The sequence below is a fragment of the Monodon monoceros genome, unplaced genomic scaffold (assembly GCF_005190385.1).
Source record: "Monodon monoceros isolate NGI ecotype Baffin Bay Population unplaced genomic scaffold, NGI_Narwhal_1 Super_Scaffold_13, whole genome shotgun sequence".
Lineage (NCBI taxonomy): Eukaryota > Metazoa > Chordata > Mammalia > Artiodactyla > Monodontidae > Monodon > Monodon monoceros.
Genome location: NW_021703769.1, coordinates 31,058,818 through 31,073,103, shown reverse-complemented (window position 1 = coordinate 31,073,103; position 14,286 = coordinate 31,058,818). Strand labels below are relative to the sequence as shown.

Below are 14,286 nucleotides of genomic sequence, written 5' to 3'. Positions count from 1 at the left end.
TTCAGGACTTGCAGACTATTGATTAATTTACCCCTTAAAAAAATGCACTCGGTATTTCCCTCAGGTTCAGGGGTCTAGGAAACAGCAGTGAGTTAAACAGCAAAAAACCCTGACCTCACAGAGCTTTCCTTCTGGCAGGGGAGACAGGTAATGTACACTAAAAATAAGTCAATTGTGTAGGTGTTAGATATTGATAAGTACCAAGGAAAAAATAAAACCAGGAAGAGGGATAGAAACTGCTAGGGGTGGTGTGTTGACCTTTCAGGTGGCCAGGAAAGGCTGCACTAGAAGATGGCATTTGAGTAAAGGCCTGAAGGAGTTGAGGGAAGCCCGTCATGGTAGTGTGAGCAGCAAGTGCAAAGGCACTGAGGCAAGAGGCACTTGGTATATCTGAGGAACGCTGAGGAGGTGGTGCTGCTGGACAGAGGGTAGGGCAGGGTCAACAGACTGTGTAGGCCTCATTGGCCCTGGTAAAGATTTTGGCTTCTCTTGAGTTAGATGAAAAGCTGTTGGTGGCCTTTGAGCAGAGGTGTGGCGTGCTCTGCCTAGTTTTAAAGGATCATTCTGGCTGCTGAGTGGGAAGCCAACTGAAGGAGGGGAGCAGAAGAGCATTCAGGAGGTGACTGCCATAGAGCAGGTGAGCTGACAGGGCTCCAGCCAGGGTGCCAGTGGTGTGGGGGTGGTGACCAGTGGTCAGGCACTGGAGGAGAGCTGACCTGGATGCTGATGGACTAGACGAGGGTAGGGGCAAGAGAGAGAAGACAAGGATGGTTTCAGGTTTCCCCCAAGCATCTTGGAGAGGAACTGGCCAAGTACTGACATGGAGCAAGGCGGAGGGAGTCGTCATGAGTTTGGTGTTGGCCGTGGAGACACTGGATAGAAAGCTGGTAAGGGAAGCAGTGTGGGCTGGAGCTATTCACTGGAGGTTAGCAGTGTGGAGATGGTTTTTAAAGCCAAGGAATTAGATGGCATCTCCTGGGGGTAGATGCCCCTAAGAGAGAAAGGGGGTCTGAGGGCCCTGCACTGAGGAGATGCAGTGTTTGGAGGTATGGAGGCTGAGGAGGGCCAGCAAGAGGGACAGGTAAGGAGTGGTGGCTGAGGTGGGAGAGAGACCTCAAGAGAGGTCATTGTTTGAGCAGGAGAATGGCATCCTTCTTGCGTGCGTTTGCAGTCAGTGAGGAAAGCACTGTGAAAGCCAGGTGGATGAGGAGTAAGGATGGATTGCTTGATTTAGCCAGGTGAGCACCAGAGAGGACAGTGAGGGCTTGTAGTGATGTGCCATGGTCCCTAGGTAGGGTGAAGAGGGAATTAAGGTTGATGCAGGGGCTCTGGGGCTCAAGATGTTGAAAAGGCATTTGGGTAAAGGGTTTGGCAGTCCTGCTGAGGTCAAGAAACTAGGAATTGGGGTCCTTGGGGGCATCTAAGAGGAAAGATAGGTGGATGAGGAAAAGGCAGCTTTGAGAGGTGCTGAAGAGGTAGATGTGACCAGATTTGGTGCTGGGTTGGATGTGGGTACAACAGGAAGTCAGGAATGACCTGAAAGGGTTGGGGTAGGGCACCTGAGTGTATGGTGGCACCCGTCCATGAAAAAAGAGACACAGAACACAGGGTACTTTTTTTGTTTGTTTTTTAGTTGGTTTGGGGAAGTAATGAACTGATAGAGCAGAATCTTTAATTCTGTATCCTTCCATCATGCTTTGTATTCATTTACAGTCAGGAAAGTCATGATTCCTTTGCGTCTGAGGTCTTTTCCCTTTTGTCTTCTAGCAGCCAGGAAGCAAGTCTTCCTTCTTTTGCTGAGAATGACCATCTGAAATCAGATCTGAACATGATTTATATTGTCATCTTCTAGCACAGAAAACAGCTTTCTGATTCACAGTTAGGAAGAGGATTGTAAAGAGATCTCTCTCTCTCTCTCACACACACACACACACACACACAGGCATTATAACATTTGGGTTTGCTGGGCAGTCCTGGTTTATGCCTGTTGTCCATACTTCTTGTTACAGTTCCCCTGTTTGGCTGGTTTGGCTGATATATGGTCAGCTTAATTACAAACAAATGTAAGCATATAAATAGCTGAAAACATTTTTGGCTCTTGAGAAACTTTTCAAAAAGTCATATGTTTTATTAGACTTACATAAAAAAGCCCTTCTCTGATTATAAAAGTAATCCATGCTCACATTAGGAAATTTAGAAAATACAGTAAAGTATTTAGAAGATAAAGGTTATTTTTGCATTGGATGGTTATGGAATTGATCAGAAAACAATTGGTTCCCCTCCCTCCCCCATTTTGTATTACTACAGGTGGGTTTTCTTCTTCCTGTAAATTTACACTTGTGCCACATTGGAAGGAAGTCAGAGAAAGAGGCCTGGTCCAGGCATAAGAAAGTATATGAAGAACAAATAACCCAGGAGGGAGAGGTTTGGGTGGCACCAAGGTGGGGGAGGGGTGGCCAACAGCTTTATAAAGAAGAGGTGAGACGTCCTCCTGGAAGAGATCTAATACCCCAGGGCAGTGGCTGGATGGGTGTGCTATAGGGGGTGGTGAGCAGCTCAGAGCTGCGCCCACGTAAGGATGAAGCCAGGGAGACAGATGGTCCTCTCCTTCCTTTACTTTTTCCTGTCACGTCCCTCTACTTCCTCTCCTTTCCTTCCCTCTCCTTTCTTCCCTTTCTTTCCCTTCACTTTTCTTGTCTTTTCTTCTTGTAAGAGAAGTGACTTTGGCAGACATGGGGAGGGGTGGGTGAAGAAACCATATAATGGTGTTAGTTCAGAAACATGCAGGACAGGGAGAGACCAAAGAAAGAGGCAGACACTCCAGATTGGTAGGTGGCAGGTTTAACAAGCAAGGGAACTTACATGCAAGGCTTTTCTTGGGTGGCCTCAAGAGGAGTAGATCTCCACACCTCCCCTCCAGAATCTTAAAGTTTATACAGAGGCCTCAACAGGGTTCAGTCATGTATCCCATCCAGATGGCCCGTGTTGGATGTGCTCTCTCAAAGCTGTGTCCTTGGAACAGCTGGCACTCTGGAAAGTGGGTAGAATGTACATTCCAAGGATGGGGGTGGGGAGCCTCTAATTGCCCAGGTCCAGCTCTAGGGTCAACTGGTGGTCACGTCCTCTTGATGACCTCATCTTTGATTCCCCTGGGCCCCTGACTCTGTAATGGCAGATTTGAACATGCTCATTCTCAGCAGTGAAAAAAAGGCACCAGATTTTTTTTTGGTGTAAATAGTCCTTTTAAAACGAGTGAATAAGGAAGCCTGGAACATGTCCTTGTTCATATGACTTTAATACCAGGTGCTGTGGATTTCCTTCTTGTACATTTCCTAAATAGAGAGTTCAGAGTTGTTAGATCTTAAAATTGAAAGTTTTAGTTGGATGATAATAATAGTTGTTTTAGAAAATGTTCTTTTTTTGTAATAATAATTAGAAATTGGGATTGAGATTGTGTCGTTCTAAGAAGAGGATGAAGAGAGAATATATTTCCTGGAGCCTGCCCAGAGAATTGGTTTAATTCCCCCCTTTCTGTAAGAGAAGAGTTTGAATCTACTGCATAATGGCCATCATTTAGGGGAGGGAATGTTGATAGGTCAAAATTTAACAGCCAAAATGAGCAGGCTTTTCTATTTAAAAATGTATGTGTGGGAAAATTTTTTTATTTTAGAAAGGGGATATGCCAATATATGCTTTAAAATAAAAATACTGAAAAGATAGGATGCAAATGAAGGTTTTATGTATGTTAAGAGATTCTTTTCCTTACCTCTTCCTTCCTTCTAGAGTTTTTGATATTTTAAAAATTAATTTTTCTGCTCTGGTTTTGAGTTTCAGATAGTTTCTTATATTGCAGCTTTTCATTTGAATGGAGTTTTGGTAGTTTTAAATGAAATCAGAGATGTTAGTAATACAAAATGCCCATCTATTAATTGGGACACATACAGTTTGGCATGAACTATCTTAAAATAAGAGTTGCTCTAGTCACCTCCTAGAGCAGGTTTACAAAGTTGATTGGCATTTTGGCTGATTATCTCTTACTTGTGTTGTGTGAGGCCAGATCCATAGAATTTGGGCCTTGAAAGGACATCTTGTCCCATCTGCTCTTATTCAATGCTTGCTTTGTGCTCCAAGCTATACCAGACGTGAGGAGAATGCAACAGACATAGTAGCCTAAGCTTCCTATCTTCCCTGCCCTATAAGGCCACCATCAGCACCATCCCTGCTGCCACTGCTTTCTTTGGGTCCTCATTATTTCTTGCCAGGATCACCAGGACAGCCTCCCTGCCTCCTAGTCTGTTTCCTTTCCCACCCGTCATTGTCATTCCTACCTGTCGTTTGCATTTCCTAGACTAGTTAAGAGTTCTTTTTCTCCTAGGTGTTTACACCTGCTGAACACCCCCAGCTTTGAATTCTCCATTCCTTCATTACCTGTATTCACCCAAGCTAGGTAGGCAGTCTCCTGAGCTTTAATGATTAGAGGTAAGATATTTCAGATTGATTTCTTTACTACAATCTAAGCCCAAAATTCTGTTGGAGAAAAAGCTTATTTCCTGTTAGGATTTAATAAAGCAGTTGAGGAGGAAAATAGGCTGTGGGAAGTTGCATGGTAGTAATTACCTGGTCATTCCCCCTCCCCCTTTTACATTTTACATGTTTTAAAGTATCTGTATTTCTCACCAGGCTTGTTGTCACAATGAAATGGAAGTAGTAAGAAAACCAACGTGTTCTTTCACTGTACCTTTTTTCTAGCTTGTATATGTTTATTTTCTGTCAGTTTTGTTATTTGTATAAATTAACTCATTTAGAAAAGAAATATGTTCACTGCAGAAAATTTCGAAAACATAAAACAGTGTAATGAGGAAGAAACCAAATCAGTTAAAGTCCCATCAGCCAGAAAAACAACATGCTAATATTTTGGTGTTTTTCTTTCCAGAGACTTGAAACAAATATTTAGGTATTCTGTAAAATTCTCTCTCTCTCTCTCTCTCACACACACACACACACACAAACACACACAGATACAATCTGCTTTATAAAGCCCTTTAACTTCATATTATATCCTGGCTTATCAGTGTCATTGAAATACATAATTTGTAGTGGTGACATGATAGCAAATCGTGGACCTTACTTATAACTTCATTGGGACCTTGGGTTGTTTCTAATTCTTTGCTATTATAAATGACAGACTAGTGTATGTTAACCTTATTGTAGCAGTTTATACTCTTAGCAGCTATGTGAGAGAACCCCACCCACCCCCCTACCCCCCCACTGTGCACACAGGCCAATGCTAGATGTTAGATTTAAAAATCAACAAGTCGATAAGTGAAATCTAATTGTTTTAGTTTTGAATTTTAATGAGGTGGAAAACTTTTCCCCCATGTTCCTGGCCATTTATATTTTTTGTGAATGTCTCTCTTCTTCACCCCTCCCCTTTTATCTCTGTTGAGCTATAGTGATGATCCGAAATAGCTCAGCTGTCAGAGTGGCACACAGGGCTATTAGAAGTTACAGTTGCAGAGAAAATGCCTGGATCACATAGCAGTTGGAGGGAGAAACTGTAGCACTGCTGGCCAGAGCTGTGCCTGCCGTCAACCAATAGCCCCAGGGTAGGAGGGGGAGATCACATTTGGTTCCATCTGTGGAGGAGCAGCTTGGTGTGTGGAAAGATGTGGCTTTGGGGTCTTAACTGTAAGTCTCAGTTTACCCCTTGATACCCGTGAGAAACCGTGCGTTCACTCATCCTTGAAGCCACAGCCACCTGGGATGTTGGAAAAGTAAATGAGATTACACATAGCATCAGATCATATACACAGTATGCAGTGAATACATGTTTGTTCCACTCCTCTTCTCCACTTCTGCTGTGCCTCTTAAACCACAGAACCCAGGCAGATGGGAGGATCAGAAGGGGGACTCAAGCCATTGACTCTTTTACAAATGTTAACTGGCTTTGGGAAACAATCCTTCTCTGATAGGCTTCTTCAAAGGCCTGCACAAGTGTGTGGACCAAGGGAGGGTGGGCACCTGTAGAGTGATTATCTAGATTTTATTTAAAGCCTCAGCCAGAATCCTGAAGGAAAGAGCTTGAGGTCTGGAGTAAGGTCTGCATTGCAAATGTGACTCAGACCCCGAGGGAATTACTTAAAATTCTCTAGGTATCAGTTTTCTAAAATGGGAATGCAGATAGCATCTCAGAGTTGTCTCAGAGTTGTCACAGGGATAAAATGAGAAAATATATGTAAACTTTTTAACATGGCACCTGGCATTTGTGAAATGTGCAATAAATAAGGGAATAAGGAGAAACTAGTGGTTAGTTTAGCTAAAATGTCAAAATACTTTGACAGAGTTTTTCGACCAAAACATTGGAAGTCGCACTAAGATGGGGGAGAATCTTCTTTGCTCCATTCCATCTCCTTTTGAAGGCTCCTTCTTGTGGCCATATTCATAGAAACCAGGAAAGAAAGAAGTCCAGATGGAAGGAGTCCTGCTCTCATGTTGGAACCGGTGGTGAGGGTCAGGAAAAGTTTCCACATTAATACATGGTTGGGAAGCAGGGTGTGTAATTCTGTCATCGTGTGTGTAATTCTGTCATCGTGTGTGTATGCGCAAATGGGCTGGTACTTTCGCAGACCGTCTGTAACCAGCTTTACTGTGTTTATTAACAAGGTGCCCTGGACCTCTTTCCCAAAAAGTTCAAATGGATTTGCCTCGTCCTCATTAGCAACAACATGGTATTTATCTTAGAAGATGTACCATAATTTTAATTGGTCCTGAAAGGAAGTTCTAGTTTTAAATTAGTATTTATTTTTTAAACATTAGGTAATATATTTATATAATTCAAAATTTAAGAGTTCAAAGGGTATTGAGTGAAAAGCCCCTTGCTTGGTCTTGCATGCACCAATTCTCCCTACACACTACCTTTCAAGAAATAGTTTGTGAATATGTAAGCAGATCCCCTTTTACACACGCGTGTGCATCTAAATATCTATGTCTATAGCTCTGCTCTTGCTTTAGCCACTTATATATGATGGATGATGTTCTGTATGTACCTACGTCAGAATATAAAGCGCATCCTCATTCTTTTGGTAACTCCGGAGCATTCTGTGGTATGGATGTATCGTAATTTATTTAACTATTTCTAGATAGGCATCTAGATTGTTTCTAATATTTTGTTACTACAATTTGCACTTCAGTGAATAACCATGCACATGACAGTTCACTCAGATGTAATAGAAGGATAAATTTCTAAGAGTGGGATTGTTGAGGCAGAGGGTGTGTGCCTTGGTAATTTGAGGGGTACAACTAAGTGACCTCTGTTGAGGTCATTTCATCTCCATTTGCAGGGTGAGTGCCTGTTTTCCTGCAGGCTTGCCAGTGGAACGTGGGTCAGACTGGGCCTTTGGCCAGTTTAATAGATGAAAAGTTTAGTTTTAATTTGCATCTCATGAGTGAGGTTGAACATCTTTTCAAATATTCAGGAGCCATTTATATTTCCTTATTTTCCTGTTGGAATGTTCACCTTTTTCTTGCTGGTTTGTAGCCCTTACATATTTGCATGTCAGAGAATTTAGCTTTGTTATCTATAAAGTGTTAGCGCCTGGAAAGAATGGAAGACAATGGCCCCCTTTTGGGTGGTGTGCCGTAACCTGCTGGGTGCCCTTGGGATTTTTACTGGAGTCAGTTTGAGGATGGGGTGGGGTTGGGGGTGGGTCCCAGGGACATACCTAGTTAAGCTCTTGCAAACATTGCCTTGAAGGGAAGATATCTGGTGAAGTGCCCAGCCCAGTGCTCGGCATGAATCTGTGCCCAGCAACATTAGCTTTCACCGTCACTGCGGCTGTGAGATGTGTGTGGGAGCAGGAGGAGCACAGCCAATGTTCGCAGTACGAGCCAGTGATGGCACATCAACCCATCCAGCCCTTTGGGGTAGGGGCTGGCTTTAGAGAGAGGTGAGGTACCTTCTGCTCCTCTTGAAGGACAAGTCATGCTGGGGGGGCAGGTGGGAGACACCTGGAACCCTGAGGGATTCTCTGGCTGCTGTGGCCCCAGGAGCTTTCTGGAGAAGGCTGAAGAAATTCAGAGCTGCCCTAAGACCTGGGCTGGGCTGGGGCAGTGCAAGGGAGGCTGTGCTTTGTAGGGTTGGCTGGGCTTTTGGCTGCAGTATTGGTTGCTTCCGATGGTTTTGCTTGCACGTAGCCACTGGGTGTGTCACAGGGAGCTGCTGTATTTGAAGAAGCAGTGGAAATAAGATTAGGGGCTTTGCTGCCTCTGCCAACTTTAGGGTCAGTAGCATTAAATTAGATCTACCAGCTAGATCTTTTAGGGTGTCATAACCTAAGATTGACAAGCTCTGGAGGTTTAGCATATGTTGTATTATACTCACTTTGATTTATTTTTCATGGCAGTTAATCTTGAAGTTTCAAATAATTTGAAGGTAGGTGGGAGATTTTTATGTTCATTAAAAGGAGGCTTGGGTTAAAGGCTGTGAAACAGTAGTCTTGATATCATCTTTATTTAAAACACATTTTAATTGTAGTATAGATACACATATCAGAGGAAATAATGGTGTGTGTAGGGGGGTAAGAATAAGGTGTGTTACTTCCATACCACATTGCTTGCGGGATCTTAGTTTCCCAACCAGGGATCGAACCCAAGGCCCAGGCAGTGAGGCCGTCAAGTCTTAACCACTGCACCGCTAGGGAATTCCCACCTTTTTATTAAAAGAATAGAAAGCACTTAATTTGGGGACCTTTATTACTACTCTGAAAATGATTGTTTTAGTAGAAAATGGCTCACTTGACTACCAGACACATGACAGTCAGTGGTGGGTACATTTTACCAGATCTGCAATAGGTAATAAATTGAGCTCTGAACGTTCTGATCAGAGGTGCTAGGTTTCCCTGGTACCTGCATCCTTTACCTTCTGTATGAGTAACACAGGCTCATCAGCTGTCAGCTTAAATTGGCATTGCTGTCATAGTGATGCTCAGTGTGGGACTCCTGGGCTATCACTCCTGTCACTCCTGCTTCCTATACAATTTGACCGTCTCAGGATTACTGTTCAGAAACAAATACTTTAACGTTATTGTCTTAGTGGAAATAAAACACATAAGCAAGAAAGACATATTTACTGAGCACTAGACACATACCCCCACCAAAGGCAGCATAGCCTTTTTTTGTTGGAGACAAAACCAACTGGAAAGATTTAGGCAGAGAGAACCTGCTTTCCTAAACTGATTGAGTGATTGTATAATATTAGTTTAGGCGAAAAAAATTTAAAGCCACAAGTTTGATTTCAAATAGTTCTGGGGGGAGAAAGGACATGGTTCCCGAAAAATGTTAAAATAATCTGCTGATATATATATATTTTAAAGAAAAACATGATCAGTTCCCTGAGATGAAAGATTTCCCCTCTGTTATCTGTGATGCTATTAATAACACAAAAGAAAATCCATTTTTATTAAGTTTAAAAAGCTTTCTAAGACATGTTTTATTTCCCAGTTGAAATAATATTTAGAGGTTCAAAAATATGGAGCTTTCATAGTATCAGCAACATTTTAATCATTTTCTCTTAAAAAAAACAAAACAAAACTCTATGCCTTTCCTGAAGAACTGATCTGATTTTTTAAATTAAATTTCATGTTTTTAAGAAAATGGACCATTAGAGTGGCTAATTTAATATGCCAAAGGGAAAATATTAGTGAAACAACTAGTGTTTTACTTTCAGTGATGTCTAGTCACTCCCTGCACATAGACACAGGAGACATAGCAGGTCAGTGGTCCCTTTCTTCTATAGCCTTGGCTTCTGCCTGGTGCTGAATTCCCCTTTCCCTTGAGTGAAAACCTGTTTCATCTCCCATTTGCTCCAGAATCTCCTACCTTCTAGGTTTGTTCCCATTCTCAGTTGGAGCGCTGATGGAGCAGGGACCTGGGAAGAAGGGGCGCATCTTCCTCTCTTAGGAATGAGAATGGCTTGGAGAGAGGCAGTGGCTCAGCTCTGGAGCATAAGACTTCCAGGATGGAAGGTGGGCTCTGAGGTCCCCAGGGATCGCTTTACCTATGGAAATATGTTAGAAATCGTAGGTCAATAATATTTACAGTTGAATAAACTTCGCATACTGGCCTGGGAACGTAAGCTTCTTTACGGGATGATTTCTGTGGATCAGACATATTTTGAATTGACTTACAAACTTCTGTTGTACCAGTTTGTCACTCTGTCTCTCCCTACACAAATCTCTTTGGGACCAGCACCTCCATCCACCGGCCACCTGGGTGAGTGAACTGGACAGCAGCCCAGATGCTTTACCCCTCTGCCCGCAAAATCCAGCCCAGGCCTGGGATGTTGCCCATCGTACTGTGGTGGTGTCTCCCCCTGCACTCGCCCTGCAGAGCTCCGGTGCTGTGGTGCTACGGCTCCTGTCTGGGCAGTCCCCAGGCAGTATTAAGGCCATGTCCTAGCTCTCTCTTGAACCAGACTACCTTTCCCAGAGCACTGTTAAAACCTTGGCTCAGGCCACTGTCCCTTCTTGTCTGGCAGTTGCCTCATAAAGGGTCTGCCTGCCTCTGTTCCCCGTCATCATCCCCTTTATTTCACCCCACCCTTCCACTCTCCCGCTGCAGTCAGCATGTCATCCAAAGCCAGATGTGGCACACTGGGTCATGGCACACCTGTCCTGGGCACCACGTCGTGACTCCCTGCTGCATCCTTTGTTCAGTCACAATTCTGTAACCTGACACCCGTTCCTGGGGCATGTCAGGACTGCATCCTCATTGCCTGGGCAGAGTAGGTTCTCAAACAGTGTTTGTTGAATGAATATGTGAGCCGTTTCCTAGTCTGGGGACCATCTCATTTTATAGTACCTATTTATTTAATTGTGTGTGTGCGAGATTGCAGTAAGTCAGGGGAGGAGTGAGAGTTGCCTACTCCTGCCAGAATCTACTCTTTGGTGACACATATACAGATTAAAAAAAATATATATTGAGGTGAAATTCACACAACAAAATTAATAATTTAAAAGGGAACAATTCAGTGACATTTAACACAATCACAGTATTGTGCAACCATCACCTCTGCCTAGTTCCAAAACATTTTCATCACCCCAAAAGAAAACCCCATACCCATGAAGCAATTTTGCTCTCTGCGGCAACCATTGATGAATGTAGATGGTTAGTTTTAGCTGGGATAGGACTTTAAATCAGGCCTGGGTTTTTCGGATGACTACGTAATTAAATGTTGTTTGAAGGCGGTTCATCCTGAGTGTGTGTACCTCTTGGCTTCTAAGTGGGTTGAGTGCTGCTGTGATATGACTTGGAGCATGGTTGTAATAGTGAGTTAGAGTTTTATGTTGTGGACTTGAACTTGGCTAGGAGCACGTATCCTGCTGGCAGCTAGTTTTATAGGCAAACAAATGCCACAAACTTAGTCGGCTGTGTAAAAAGCTATAGCATGACTTAGAGAGAGTTTTAAAAGCAACTCTTTATTTGAAATAAAAATATTTTATCCTGTAAGAATTATGTACTAGTTAATTGAGATTTTTGGAATACTTTAAAACTAGCCTTAGACTTGGGTTATATAATCTATATGACCTTGAATAAGAAATTAAAATGTTCTCTGGCCTGATTTCCTCAAGTGCAAAAATAGGTGGATTGAAATCTCTCTGGACTGCCTTAGTTAGTCCAAGCCATGCTGCTTGAATCTTTAGTCTTTTTAATTTCTTCCCTGTTATAAAAATAAATTGTCCTCATTAGAGAAAATTATCAAAATATATAAAGGGAAAAAGAGGGTGAAAATGGCCCCACTGCTTAAAGGCAATTACTGTTACTGTTTTGGTATACTGGTGTACGTCTTTTTTTTTTTTTTTTTAATATCAATCTATCTAATCTGCGCCAAGTCTTAGTTGTAGCACTCGGGATCTTAGTTGTGGCATGTGAACTCTTAGTTGTGACATGCATGCAGAATCTAGTTCCCTGACCAGGGATCGAACACAGGCCCACTGCATTGGGAGCACGGAGTTTTACCCATTGGACCACCATGGAAGTCCCTGGTGTACATCTTTTTATTAGCCATTTAAAAAAGCAATATCAAATAACACACGAATATACTGATTATAAAAGATCCAAATGCTAAAGAAGGGTTGGTAATGAAAAATGAAAGCTGCCCATCATTACTCATTGCACCTAGGGCAACCTACATAGTAGTTTGTGACTTTTCTGGATCCTTAACGAAACATTTGGACAGATAGAGAGGATATTAAAATTTTATTTTATTTAGCATAATTGGGATAATTCTAGGCTTACTGTTTTGTGGCTTTTTAAAAAAAAACAGTATTTCTTGGACTTGTTTCCTTGTCAGTACATCAGTTTTATTCTTTTATTTTTTTGCGGTACGCGGGCCTCTCACTGTTGTGGCCTCTCCCGTTGTGGAGCACAGGCCCCGGATGCGCAGGGTCAGCGGCCATGGCTCACGGGCCCAGCCGCTCCGCGGCATGTGAGATCTTCCCAGACCGGGGCACGAACCCGTGTCCCCTGCATCGGCAGGCGGACTCCCAACCACTGCGCCACCAGGGAAGTCCAGTTTTATTCTTTAAAAAAAACTTTTTTCATTAAATGAGTCAATCTACATAAAGTGCCCATTTTTTTAAAAATTTATTTTTTTTTTTGGCTGTGTTGGGTCTTCGTTGCTGCGCACAGGCTTTCTCTAGTTGAGGAGAGTGGGGGCTACTCTTCATTGTGGTGCCCGGGCTTCTCATTGCGGTGACTTCTCTCGTTGCAGAGCACGGGCTGTAGGCGCACAGGCTTCAGTAGTTGTGGCTCACGGGCTTAGTTGCTCCGCAACATGTGAGGGATTGAACCCGTGTCCCCTGCATTGGCAGGAGGATTCTTAACCACTGCGCCAACAGGGAAGCCCAGTTTTATTCTTTTAAATGGCTGAATATTGGGAATTCCCTGGTGGTCCAGTGGTTAGGAGTCGGCACTTTCACTGCCGTGGGTCCAGATTTGATCCCTGGTCAGGGAACCTGCAAGCCATGTGGCAGGGCCAAAAAATTAAAAACTTAAAAAAAAAAAAAAGACTGAATATTATTCTTGAAACGGATATATGATAATTTAACAACGTCTGTCTTTTTGATAAACATTTAAGGCTTTCTAAGTGTTCAGCATTGTAAATAATGCTGCAGTCATCAACCTTGAACATAGATATTGCATAGATATTTCTGGAGGATAAGTTTCCGTGAGTGTAATTGCTGGCTCCAAGAAAATGCCTTTTTCGAATCCCAGTGCTAAGTTCCCCACCACAAAGGTCATTCCACCAAGAACGTAATCTCCCTACACCCTGGTCAACACCAGATTCGTCTTTTAAAATTTCCCCCTAATTTATGTTAAAAAATGAAATTATATTTTGTCACTTCTATAATTTTATGTAAGGTTGAACAGCTTTTTTTGTGTCTCATTGGATATTTTAATTTTTTTTTTCCCTGTGGATCATAGACTCCTATCCTTTGGGTTATTTGTATTACGGATTTGCAGGTGTTCTTTTTGAATTCCTAATACCAATCATTGTTACGTGTTGCACCGTGTTTTCTCTTACACCATCACTCATCTTTTACTTCTCCTTAGTGTATTTTATAACACCAGAATTTAAACTTTTTGTGTGGTTTTTCTTTTTTTCCTCTGTATTTAAAAAATGTGTTGTTATTCATACATATAATTATATTCAGTATTATTTTTTTCAAGATAGATTCTTAAAAATGGAATCATTAGGCTAAAGACTAAAAATATTTTAAGGTTCTTGCAGTCAGCCAGGACCTAAGGAGACTATGCGTTATCTCACCAAGGGTAGGCATGAAGACGGGTCGTGACCTGCTGGGTGCCCAGGTGTTTTCTTTTGATTCTTAGGATAATTTCTAGTCCATACCTTTAGGGCCCAGAAACTCAATTTTGTTGGCGTAGACAGCCCCTGCCCATCCACATCCCTCCAATGCCACAAAGAAAGGCACACACCAGTGGGCTAGTTTATTTAACTGCAGTGAGAAATATAAGTTAGTAAGTTAGGATAACAGCAGTGCGTGAATTGCTCTAACTGGCACATTTCTTCCCTGTAGGGACATAGAAGTAAGTTGTTATCAGGCGTTACCTGGGAAGGGATCTCAACCAAGGCAGCTCAGAATGCCTCTCACCCGCTCAGAAACTGCAGCTTTGTCCTCTCAGCCAAGCCTCCCTTGTCCCTGGAGGCTGTTGAGGGTCCTACTCCTTGTAGTTCCTTTGGGTGTTACATTTCTGGTCTCCTTCAGC

General features: G+C 42.7%; 1 protein-coding gene across 2 annotated transcripts in view; it reads left to right on the top strand.

The window, feature by feature from the left end:
* SLC23A2 (solute carrier family 23 member 2) overlaps positions 1-14,286 on the top strand; it is a 150,220-nt gene that overhangs the window by 73,253 nt on the left and 62,681 nt on the right. The gene's annotated exons all lie outside the window — the stretch shown is intronic.